The following is an 11,067-nucleotide window of genomic DNA, read 5'->3' on the forward strand; positions in this document are numbered from 1 at the left end:
AATCCTTGATTTATAAAAGTTCGATTCCGTTTTGAGATTAACGTCCGATCACTTTATGACCCGATATCCATTGGGTATATGAGGTCATCAAATCTATGGCCTGCGGGTCTTCAACTAGTACATGGTTTAAAAACAGGTCTAACCCTCGCCGTTGACTGTGACGTAAGTGTTTGAAAATGAGATCGACGACTAGGATTTAGCGTGGGCCTTCAACCACGATCAAACATCCGTACACTCCTAACCTCCGCTCTTTCAATAGTTGTTGCTCCTGTGATCACTCTTCACTCTTCCGCTCTTCCGATAGCTGTTGCTCCTATGGATTATCTCCTGTGACCTCCGATAACTCTGTTTATGCTCCTCCACTGTTTTCTTCATATCGGTTCTTCTCGGGCATATATTACATGTGATACTTTCGATATGGCTCCTCGGATGTTTTCTTCTTTTCTCCTCTGATATCGTTGTTGCTCTTCGTTCTTCTGATAACACTTACCCTTGGGCATATGTGATAACTTGCTTCCTTGATGGCTTCTGATGAACTCTTCCTCTTATTCTTTGGCTTCTTGCCCCTATTGCTTTACTGGATCTACTGTGTCATTTGTTGTTCAATTGCTGCATTCAATTGTTGTTCAATTGACCTCCTGCGTCATTTGTTGTTCAATTGACCTCCTGCTGTTGAATTTCTGTTCAATTTACCTCGCGTCATTTGTTGTTCAATTGCTGTTCAATTGACCTCCTGCTGTTCAATCCACTTGGGTCCTCCATCTCATCATATTATCATATATCAAACTTTCATCACTATGAGAATTATGACCAATGGGCATCAATGGGCAATCATGTATCAAAGAATTTGTAATCACAAACACTGCTATATTGACATCAATGACAACCTAGATTAACATGTTCATTTATGTAATGTAAAGGATGTTTCCCCCTCGAAGAGACTACTTTTCAAGTCGTTGATCTATGTCTTTCTTCTATTTTTGTGAGCTTGTTGCATAACAATTGGTGTGAGAGCTTTTGATTTTAGGGTTTCGCTGCTTCAAACAGGTCATCGTGGAATTTTTGCTATACATTTTGTTTATAAAAAGGTTCAGAAGCTGAAATTAAAACCCATTTGAGCAAAAATCGTGAGAAACCTCATGACCGAATTTCAGATCTTGTCTAGCTATAGTTTCAAAGATATGAACTGAGGAAGTTAGTCTGTTTAGAGGCTCCTAAATTGATCTCAAACATGTCAACATGGGAAAATTTTCATAACTTTCTCTTTGACCATCAGATTCCAATTTTGTAAGAAGTGACAGAAAGAGGACAGACTGTAGTTTGTTGGGTATCATTTTCGGAGACGAAGGTAGAAATCATGACATGTGGCACGTCGTACAAGTTCGCTCTATTGAGGTAGTCTATTATTCATTTTTTCTATATCAAGATACATTGTCCATTCATTTTTCAAATTATTGGCATGAACCATCCCTTCGTTTTGCCAGTTAATTAATAATTTTCAAGAGGCTTCTGCATTGTTGGTTGATATTTTTGCCATATTCCAGTGCTTCCATGGTAACATGACTCTATGGATATGGAAGCAATATTTATTCTTGATTGTATTATTCGGGCATGATAATGGGAACAAATTCCAGAAATAATAGTGTCTTACTTAGGGGAGTAAATTTAAATTTAGGTTATGGTGCCAAATTGTGTTCGAAAAACATCCTTGTAAAAAGGTGCCCTCTATATATTTAGTTTCCCAAATAGAGAATTATTTCATAAAATGCTTATTTGGTATTCTTTATTCATTCATGAATTACCTAATTATTTGGAACAATCGTTTCTAAAAAAACTGTGTTAAGGAAATCTATGTAAATATTATTCATGTAGATTTGTACAACTGATTCCACCATATTTGAAGCTATGGAATTGTGATGAATGTGAAAGGATTAGACGTTAGCCTTTATATATCTCCATGTGGTTCATTGTTTTAGACGTTAGCCTTTATATATCTCCATGTGGTTCATTGTTTTAGACGTTAGCCTTTATATATCTCCATGTGGTTCATTGTTTTGATATTTGTATGCGATTTTGTTTTAAAGTTGTTATTTTCAGGAGGGGTATATGCGTTGAAGATATTTCCACCAATGTGATGTTGCATTTTGATCCACAGTCTATAAGGTAGTTATCCTTTAATTCTCATTTTATTGGTGAAAAACTGGTTTTTCATAAAAGGTTTGTTTCTTACAATGGTCCTATGCAAAATTTTCTTCATGGTTTCTCCACCATTTTACGATTTTCAATCCAAAAATCATGCAAAGTCCTGTTAACTCTTGTACCAAAATCAAATTGCATGCAAAAACCAGTGCATGCAAACTAGTTTCCTTTTTCGGTAAGGCATGTTTTGAGGAAATTTTAAGCCTTAAAGAGGAAAGAAATTTCAGTAGATAGAGGCAAGACGTAGATCATATCCAGGCAAAGGAGAGGAGGAAGTGAGTACGACAAGGAGCCCAAGTTAACTTCAGGCCCCTAGTCACTTAGCTAAGTAATTATTTGGAACAATGGTTTATGAAGAAACTCTGCTAAGGATATCTATTAAGGTAGATTTGTACAACTCATTCCAACATATCTGAAGCTCTGGAATTGTAAAGAATGTGAAAGGACTAGATGTTAGACTATATATATCTGCACACGATTCATTGTTTTGATATTTGTACGAGATTTTGTTTTAAATTTGTTCTTTTTAGGAGGGGGTGTATGGTTTAAAGATATTTCTACCCACTGTGATGTTGCATTTTGATCCACATTATATAAGGTAGTTATCCTTTGAAGTTGAAATCCCATCATATTTCCACTAAAAAAATGACAATAAAAGCAACACAAATGCACACAATGAATGTCATTTCCTTCACTTCTTTCTCTAAAATCAAATTTTGCTTCTCTCTTTTCTCTACATCCAAATTATATGATTCTCTGTGTCTCTTTCTTTCTTCACACCTCGAGGCAATGCCAAGAGCCTATAATTCTACCTAGAATGGAGTTATCTATCTCATATATGGATGGGTGTGTAAAGCTACCATCAATGTGAATAAAATGAGTGCTTCTCAAGTGGTGGCATTCACTTTGGAGACATCCTTGCATGATTCCCAAAAGGATATCCCATAAGAGCTCCTCCCTACCTAATAAAATTTCACTCCACCCTGAAAAAGGTTGGTTAGTTTTCTCATGCAGATTAAGTCTTGGATTGAGGCTCATCACTATGACACTCATGGAATTCAGGTGGTACATGCCTTAACAAAATGAAATCTATTTTAATTTAACGAGCAATGTGAAACAAACCATAGTCATTGGGGGCTTTAGAGTGTGTGATTCTATGAAAAATTATCAAGTATGGTTTTAATCATAAACTAGAATCAAGTTATGTGAAATTGAATGTCCTTACTAAGGTTTTCTATTGCCTTTAGGCAATTTGACTTAATATAGGTTGTGCACTCCTTTGTTTTTGGGTATGATAGGTAGTCATAGTCCACCACGATGATGTTTGTCTTTTGATTTGGAAACAATGCTTAGTGCTAAGGTTCTGGGATGAACTCTGGGTGGTAAACCACAACTTTCATCAAGGCAAGTTACAAGAGGGATTACTTGGCACCAAGTGAGACGAGTTTTCTCCTCAATTTTATTTATTTTTACATATTTTTTTGAGACTAAGGCAAATGCAACAAAAAATATGTAAAATCTTAGATTATTGTCATATGGTATTTTTAAAGGCTTGTGAAATTCTATTCTCTGACAAGAAAAGCAATATGTGAAAGGAATAAGAATTAAAAAAATACACAGAAATATGCAGTTTTAGATCTCTGGTTTAAGTGATAAAATCTGCAAGGAATAGTTGTATAATTCCTTGTGCTCTATTCTAGCTCTTTTTTTTATTGTTTATGGATTAACATGTTATATTTATTATTTTCCTCAATGCTATGAGTTTCTCTTTTGGATAGATAATTTAGGGCCTTCCTATCTGAAGTTTTCCAATGAAAGTTAGAGCTGAAGGAAAATGTGAAAATGAGCCTCCCCAAATAGTGGAGATGACAATGTTTGATTACTTTGTGAATAGAAAACAAACTCCTTTAGTTTATTCAGGTGATGTTTTGTGCTTAGATGTAAGTAGGAAAAAACAGCCCAATTATCTTCCAGTAGAGGTGAGTATGATACTATTCTATGTATTATGCAATGGTCGTTTAAAAAAAACACAATTACACTAAAATCTTTAGGTGCCAATATATGCCTAGTGAAGGCTTGAAATTGTGAAATTTCTAGGTGCCCATATATACCATTTCCATGGAAAAAGGTAATTAAATTATATGGGTGACCTTTATAGAAGGAGTGGATTAAAAAAACACCAAGTCACTAGCCATTCTACACTGGAATAGTTGCTTTAAAAGGACACAGGAATGAGATTTAATCCAATTATCTATGCAAGCATTACAAACCAATTTTTATCTAGTCTCTCTAGGTGCTAAAACATGTTGAATAACTACATCAAAGCTAAGCCAGAATTGAACCTTGGCTAACTATGAAGGACTTGTTGCTTCCCACTATAGAATCCAACCCCTTTAAACATTAAATTGACAAAGATATAATGTAATTTATTAAACTTATACATGAATGTCATAAGACCATTTAATATAACCTCGATAAATGAAATCACACATAAAATATAAATATAAATCATAACTTTTTTATTAAAATAGATATTACAGCATACAATAATATTGAACTAGTAATCAATCACAAGGATTTGGGTGCCCTGAACCAACATCCTTATTATGGTCGAACAAAGATATACATGAATAATATGATAGATATAATAAAAATTAATCTTCCAGGGAAAAGAACTACTTAGACATGGAGATGTGCTTTAATCCACTTATCTATACACAGGCCACAAGACAAGTCCACATGTTGGATAGATTCATCAAAAGTAGCACTTCATGAAAATTGAACCTTGCATTACAATTTAAACTCCAAGTTAAACTCTTTGCTTCTAGCTATGAATTTCCACTGAAAACAAAGATTAACCCTAGGTAAAATCACAGATTAAATATAAATATAAATCGTCACATTTTATTAAAATAAATAATCATCAAATATATTAATAAGAGACAATAATATTGACTGTATAATCAATCTAAAGGATTTGGTTGCCACAAACGTCCAAGATCCTTATTTTTGCTGGAACTAACAGAGATATGGAAAAATATGAGAAAAATTACTCCGAGTCTAGCGGCCCTCTTGCACTACTTAATAATAAGTTGCAGTTGATTCTAATAATAATTGCTTCTTCATGCGCACCCTGCTCGTGCATTAATCCGACTATCATCAGGCTACAACAGTAGGACCACACCTTTCCTCACTTTCTCCTCACTTTCAAACCATTGTTCGTTGGCATTAATAGAATTCTAATCGAAGTGACGTAAAAGAATAGCTGCCTCGGCTTCAGAGATAACCAACAAAGTGGAAACGCTTTTGGTAGCATTATGCTGACGCTCACGGATGTCGTTCAAACTTAAAACCATATATTTCATACGTCTTTTATTGTCATCATGACGGCTGCGTGCTATTTCCACCATGCTTTCATATCTCAATTCTTCATATTCATCAACCCCTTCATTTTCCATTTCATCGCTTTTGCTATCATATATCTCGTTATCATCGTACAACGCCATATTGGTGGAGATAGAGTAGATCAGAGTCTGAGAATTTTTATTTTCGCAGCCTCGCGGAATTGACAGAAACAAAACGCTTTGTCCGCTTCGCCTTTTTGTACAAAATCAATCTTTTCTAGCTGATATTTATAGTGATGTCCCTTAGCGTATATACCAAAAAATATTGAAGAGCCAACTTTGGTCATTATCTGCCTGCTTTTAAATGTAATTTAAAATAATGCTATTATGTTGTCATTATTACTTTCTCTTAGAAGAAGCATTCCGTTTATTACCGATGGTATATGAGTTTCACACAAGACCATTCTTATTGTTGAATTGAGGTTTCTGTGATCCAGAATAAGCATACGATAGAGGTTTATGCGTAAATGACATCATCAATCATTTGTGAACCCCTATCATTTGTCCATAAATGGTTGATGATGTGATTTACGGAAACCCCTATCATATACCATTCTCATTATTTTCATTTCCATAAAAATAAAATAAAAAATTAGCGATTTTTTTTGCTTTATGTGGAATTAATATGTAGTTTCTTTTGCTTTAAGTGGAATTAATTTCTTAGGTTTATCTTTATTTACGATTTTTTCAAGTGTTTCTTTATTTCCTCGATAACTTTTTTACCATGAAGTTATCGATTCTTAAATTTAAAAGATGGTTTGTTTTATATTTTAATAAAAAATTAAGTTTTGTATATTTATATATATTGTGTACAATAATTTACATTTCAAATATAAAGTGTACAACAAAGATATTAAACCTTGATTCTTAAATTTAGAAAATGGTTTGTTTTATATTTAAATACAATATTAATTTTTGTACATTTATTTATATTTCTTATAATAATTTACACTTCAAATAGAAATTGTAGAACAAAGATATTAAGCATAGTATATAAATAATAGTGTTTTGCATTTTATCACACTCATAATATCATCATTTAGAAAAATATAGGCGACACCATGCCATGAACAACAATGTTATGGCTACCCTCTCACCCAACATAAAAAATAGCTATGGTAGCCATGGTTAGGATAGCAAATGTATTTATCCCAAAGCATAAAGTCAAGATATTAATTCTAAATGAAAAGTATAAAATAAATAGATAAGAAACACTAGAAAGTAATAACTTTCTAGTTGAAATATCAACATAAAGTGACATGTTTCCATACAGTGATTATCTTCACTTTTTCAACAAATAGAGATTGATGAGATGCATAGCAACTTCTATTATTTGTAACTTATGTTGGGGGATACAGACTTGACTTGCCTTGTGGAGTTTTTGAGGTATTTGTGGAAGGGAGTGGTGTTGTGGCACTACACACTTTCTCTACTCATAAAATTTCAAAAGGGATACAACATTATTCCTACCTTTGCAACTATCAATTTGTACTTCTATCCCATTTAGGAAGTAGCCTCCAACCCTTCTAGCTTTAGTATAGGAAAACCTATTTTCTCCTCCTCAAAAATTAGCTAATCAAGATCATTCAATATGATGGTATGAACAAATAGTAACAAATAGCCACAAAAAATGGGTAGTCACAGATAGTCATGAAATCATATCTACCTTACGTCACATGTATCATTCATTGTTAAAAGATCACCGATTACCAATTAGTAGACTCTGCAAGGAATTCCTATTTTTTATGCCATGTAAGATTTCCCAAGTCAAAGCATGTCAACACGATTAAATGGCATTAGAATATTAGATGCTCCTAGAAGTTTTGCATGTTTTGATTCCCATGCTCTTGCTACTTCCACTTTCCATCTCCTCAATTTTATAGATTCTCGTTCTCACACTGCTTTTACTTGCCATCTCCTCAATTTCATAGATAACCTCACCATCAAATAAAGAATAAGATTTGAGAAAGGAGCAGAAGCAAAGTTAACCAAATCTGAAAACCAAAGTGAAAGCACATAAGGCAAGAATAAATGATCATCGAGGTGGAAGGCAGAGCAATTAGGCAATTTTGTAGCAAATGGTTTAGGGAATTGTGGCAACACTCATTAACAATACCAAGAAAATGTCAATACCAAGTGTTTCTATTAGACTAAATATTTAATGTTAAGCAGGTAATTGTAGAGGATGCTAGCAATTCTTCATTATGAAAGCAATTTCCTCACAAATATGCTTTTTAGTCCTAATTTTTGCGCATCTCGGCCTCAGGAAGAGGCCAAATAATATTTAAAATTGTTCATTGCTACAAAAAACATTCTCAAGACTTAACACACTCCAGGAGAAATATATTATAACATTTTCCTTCAAGGTTTAGGTTTGATTTTTAATTCCCGTGTCGCGATTAATACTATGCATTGTATTGATTACTATAGGTCCTACTACCTTATAGAAGGGACAAATAATACCAGTTAAGATTTTTCATTACACTATAACCATGAATGACTACCCTATAGAAGATGGTGATATATTTATTGAACTATGAATGAGCTTGAATTACAGTACCCTTACAACTATATTGGCTGAACCATAGACTGTATAGGCTAAACCCAAAGTAAAAAAAATTTCAAGAAGGAGATAGATGAAATGGTGAACGCAGGAATCATTTTCCAGCAGACGAAGCACAACCCAAATATAGATAATAATACAGAAATGCCTCAAAATACCTCAAATAGATTCATACATTGAAATAACATCCATACCATCCATAATGAATACATCATCGCTATATACACCAATCCACACATTACACATGCAATCCCTTCATTATTAGGATGATCCCATTACATATACATTTACATATTCCATAGTAAGGCCGAGAATGCAAAATATGTTCATTTAAGGTCTCAAAATGACTCTTGATGTTTTTGACTTGAGATTTTCCAAACTAGCACTACTGGAAAAAATAGTCTTGTGGATTGATTCCTCCACTTTCTAGCTACTTTGAAAGCATCAAGATGGATGAAAAAGAAGATACTCATCCAATCCAGATCATACACCCCAGTTTTGGGGGGATTTTTGTCCCCAAAAGCATCCACTGAATGAGGTGGTATATTTTGATGAAAACTTGACTAAACTGAGAGGGCGGGGGTGACTCAGCTTCATACATTCATGGACATCAAAATATATTTTCTTGTAGCTGATTGTCTAAAAAAAATAAATGAGCATATTAAAACATAATTACTAATAGATTTAGTATGCGAACATCAAGTAATAAGTTAACCTAAACATCACTTATGTCGATTAAAGGAATAACCTCTTCTATTTTTTTCTTAGCTTGAAACATATCAACATAAGTCTAGTCACACCTCAAGTGTTTTGTTAGGGGAGAAAGATGACAAGTATACCAAGCTTTTGATAATATGGGTTAAACACATTCTCTCGTGTTACTCCGCTGTGAGCGAGCCTATTGAGTAACCCAACAGAGTCACCTTAAGGAGATGCAAAGCATCGCTTCATTGCCAGAAGACCTGTTTAATACGACGATGAAGTTGTTTGCATCACCTCATTGTGGAGGAAGCCTTTCTCTTCTTTAACCTTTATTTTATTTCCTTAAAGGTATGCTTGAAGCATTTATTGAATATTTGTAGTACGAGTGGAAGAGGCATCGTTACTTACTGAGAACAAGAGAGGTTGTTCCTTGTTTAAGCGATTTGAAATATAACTGGAGTTAACATGTGCATTTTGAAGTTTTCTCCTCTCCCGTTATTACTTCGTATATTCAAGATATCGAAACACCATTAAATACAAGGCTTTGTCGGAATGAAGATCCTAGTAAAAATATGGCTTTGTTAGGTCCCTATGATACTAGTGTATTCCCTTATTATTATTGTCATTGTAACCCTTACCGTTATTGTTGTGCCCATGTTGTCCCCATATTGTTATTATTGTGCCCCATAGAAGCCCACTATTGTTATTGTTGTGTTCAATATGTTTCCAAGCACCAACTTGGTCATTTGTGAGGCTCCAACATCTAGGGTACCAACCTTGTCTTCTCAAGGCACCAACCTTGTGTTTAGGAGCACCAACTCCAAGGACACCAATCTTTCCAATTCTGAGGCACCAACCCCAAGGGCTCCAACCTTCAGGGCACCAACCCTCTGGGCTCCAACCTAGTGCTATATTTTTTCTCGATATGTTTGATAGTAATTCTCTTCTCCCAACATCTTCTTCACTGAATTCTGTCTATCTACACCTTCACTGCTACATCAATGACAGCCTGTCCTCATATGAAGGAGTCTTCACAACTCTTCATATTGCCCTAACAGAGTCTGCAAAGTTACCTCATGATGATTTCAAATAGGCATGATGATCTCCAATAATGTTTCCAAAATTTGTTGAAGCTTTCCAACAAGATATTTGTGCAAAGCCTCAACCTATGCACAAAAGGAATTATGTATTTTCAAGCCGCTGTTCTTTACTGTTGCGGTAACTATTTCAAGCGTGACTGCTTCTCACTATTCTTGCTATCGCGATCTCTTACTTCCTAGAACAAGACTCACAAATGATTTAATGTCGGTGCTGGCTATTGCTCCCTTCAAACGATGTCAGGTGAAGCTTTATTTTTCCCCTTCACAGAATTGTTATTTAGGTTGCGTTATGTACTTGATTTATTAATCACAGGTCTGAGTCTTTCAAAGATTAACCTAATCAATAGAATTGCCTCGTCCTTCGGCTTCCTCCTGTCCTGCTGGACCTTCGGTTTCCTCCTGTCTTGCTGGACCTTTGGCTTCCTTCTGTCTTGCTGGACCTTCGCCTTCCTTCTAACCTACTGGACCTTCGGCTTCCTTCTGTCCTGCTGGACCTACACATTACTTCTGTCCTTCTGCTTACATCTCTCTCACTCGATCTTCGACTTCTTTTGTATCTTCATCGTCTGCGAGACGTTTGGCTTCTTGACGTTTCGACTTCTTCTTTAGTTCGCTTGACCTTCCGGATTCCTCCGTTCCTTCAAGTTCACGAGTTGTGAACTGTTACCTCATCTCTATGATAGATGCCCGAGATACGTTACCCATATGGAGGTCCCACATGCCACGTCATCACCTTTAATTGCGATCGCAACTTCATGAGAAAACAAAGTTATTCCTTTAATTCTGCAAGCGAACACTGGTCCGACGTGAATGCACACGACGAGACCCCAAATAAAATAAACTTGTGTCCATAAACTTCTCGAGTCTACTCAGTCCCAAGTCTTATTGGATTAATTCTCCACTATTGATCTCATCATTAATGTGACGGTTGTTGATCCACCCGATCAACAAACCCAATAGCCGATACTACATCGTTTGATCAAGGCACGCTGGATCCAATGGGTCACAACGATATCGGTCGGGGAACATTCACGATGCTTAACTGCCCTTACGGAGCTGATAAGGATTATAAATCCTTGATCTATAAAAGTTTGAGTCC

The sequence above is a fragment of the Pinus tabuliformis genome, chromosome 4_2 (assembly GCF_031772625.1).
Source record: "Pinus tabuliformis cultivar Carrire ecotype Pingquan chromosome 4_2, CPIR1, whole genome shotgun sequence".
In the NCBI taxonomy this organism is placed as follows: domain Eukaryota; kingdom Viridiplantae; phylum Streptophyta; class Pinopsida; order Pinales; family Pinaceae; genus Pinus; species Pinus tabuliformis.